Here is a 2,247-nt window from a genome sequence, read left to right on the forward strand (position 1 = left end):
CACATACACACACACACATACACACACACACACACACACGCGAATACACACAGACACAGACGAACGCACGCAAGCACACGCACAAACACACATACACATATATAAGAGTTTTTGAACATGTAAAAGCCCATTTTATTATCCTCATCTAAACATGCATTCAATGATGATTGTTATAAAACATTACTAAATATTTTGAAGTTAATGACGAGGTTACTCTTTAACATCCTGAATATATATGTATCTAAATCGTTTATTTCGATCCTTTTGAAATTTTGCTTTGACAATTCCATTTATAAAGCCAAGTATTAGATTTTACAATTATGACGCCGTTTAATGCTGAATATCTTGCAGTGCTATTTTCTATAAGCACACAGGTGCTATACTTGATGGGATATATCTCCATAATGGACGCCGTTCTTGTGTAATGTTTCCGGGTATAAGCTTACAATGATTGAATTTATCTCTAATATCTGCTCAGCAACAGAAACAGTAATAAATGTGACAATTATGGTGAAAACTACAGATACCTAACAGTTTATCTCTGCGTATGCACAAACATTCCGATATATTATTGTCAATTGTACTACAGGCTATATGTTTCAAACTCAAGTGAACAATTCTCCTAAATATTTCACTTCCTATTTACCAATATTTTTCAGCCATTTGCTTTTATATAGGAGCTTGATTTACATATTTACAGAAGCGGTTTAAAAGTTGGTGATGTTATTATAACTAACTGTTAGTTGTTAAAACTACTATGATTAAAATGTATGCTAAAGTAAAAAATATTATAAGGATCAAAGCACAGGTTTCGTGATTCTTAGCTGGCCTGTGAATATCACGTTTAATTTCCGAATCCCAGTTATCTGTCGTTCTATCACAACGGAAAGAGCGGTCACTGTCAATGTATAAGTAAAGCGAGTCGCCAGAACGTTGAGTTTACAGTCTGTGACATGTAACCTGAGCGGTGAGCTGTGCCCTTGATTGAATCAAATCATTTCCCTTTGCCCTCACTTCATCATGTAGCTGTCAGATTGTTTCTACGTATGTTCGAGCTCAAAACTTCGGAGAAAGCGTGCGACAGTCATCAAACTTAAATTTCCTTCTACCTCAAGGTTGAGTGCGTTAGGTTTCGTAGGTGTCAGTTGGATGTCATATACACTGATTGGTATGATTTGTGGAAGCATCCGTCTCTTTTGCCTATAATGCACTGATATGTAGCTGGTGGGAAAGGAGTTGGAGTGATTGTTATATATGCTAGGCCATGGAAATTGATAAGTACTAAATCGGGCTGAATGAATAGACCGACATGACTTTAAAATAGTTAATTGTGTTAAAGTATAGAGGAGAATATACCAGCATTTGAAGTTGAAGATGAAATAGGAAATTAAGAGATGTGTTGTGTGAGACCATATGTCTAAAACAAAATCCACGAGCATAGCGGAGTGGCAATATATTTCAGGGCGAGTGTTACAATAGGCATGATATAATAAATTTTATAATTAGCTGTTGTTCAGTAAAGCAAACATCGGTATGAACAACGTTTACGAAGCTCAGGGCTAAAATCAGAGAGTGTAGGTTTCATATTAGCTGCTCAAACCAAAGCTTATTAACCCGGAACTACCAAGCCAATGTGATAAAAAATGGAGCCCTACCCAAAATGCCTATTCTGTAACGATGCGTAGAGTCTTAACACCTGTAAAATATAAAGCAAGACATGACAGAGTGGGCCAGTATTTACACTGGACAATATGTCGGAATTATAAAATCAAAACCGCTGACAAATGGTATAAACACCATCCTAAAGCTGTGACTGAGGGAGAAAATGTATCGATTCTCTGGGACTTCCCTGTACATATCGACAAAAGTATAAAAGCTAATAAACTGGATATTATTATAAAAGATCAGACAAAGAAGTGTTTATTAATTAACATGAGTATTCATTGCGATCATAATATAGCGCCGAAAGAATTTGACAAGATCAGTAAATATAAAGACTTGCTAATAGAAATTGAAAAAATGTGGCACCGCAAGGCGACTACCGTACCAGTGATTGTAGGATCTCTAGGAATGATTTAAAAAAAGGTACCGAAACCTATTTGAAAATGATACCAGGCTTACCATCCTTACAGGAAGTGCAAAGAATCGTGTTAACTTGAACGACGCATGTACTGACAAGAGCATTATCGCTGTGAAAATAACATCCATTAATTAATTAATTAATTAATTAAATTTTTTAAATACATA

This window comes from Octopus bimaculoides, chromosome 9 (assembly GCF_001194135.2).
Source record: "Octopus bimaculoides isolate UCB-OBI-ISO-001 chromosome 9, ASM119413v2, whole genome shotgun sequence".
NCBI classification, from domain to species: Eukaryota; Metazoa; Mollusca; class Cephalopoda; order Octopoda; family Octopodidae; genus Octopus; species Octopus bimaculoides.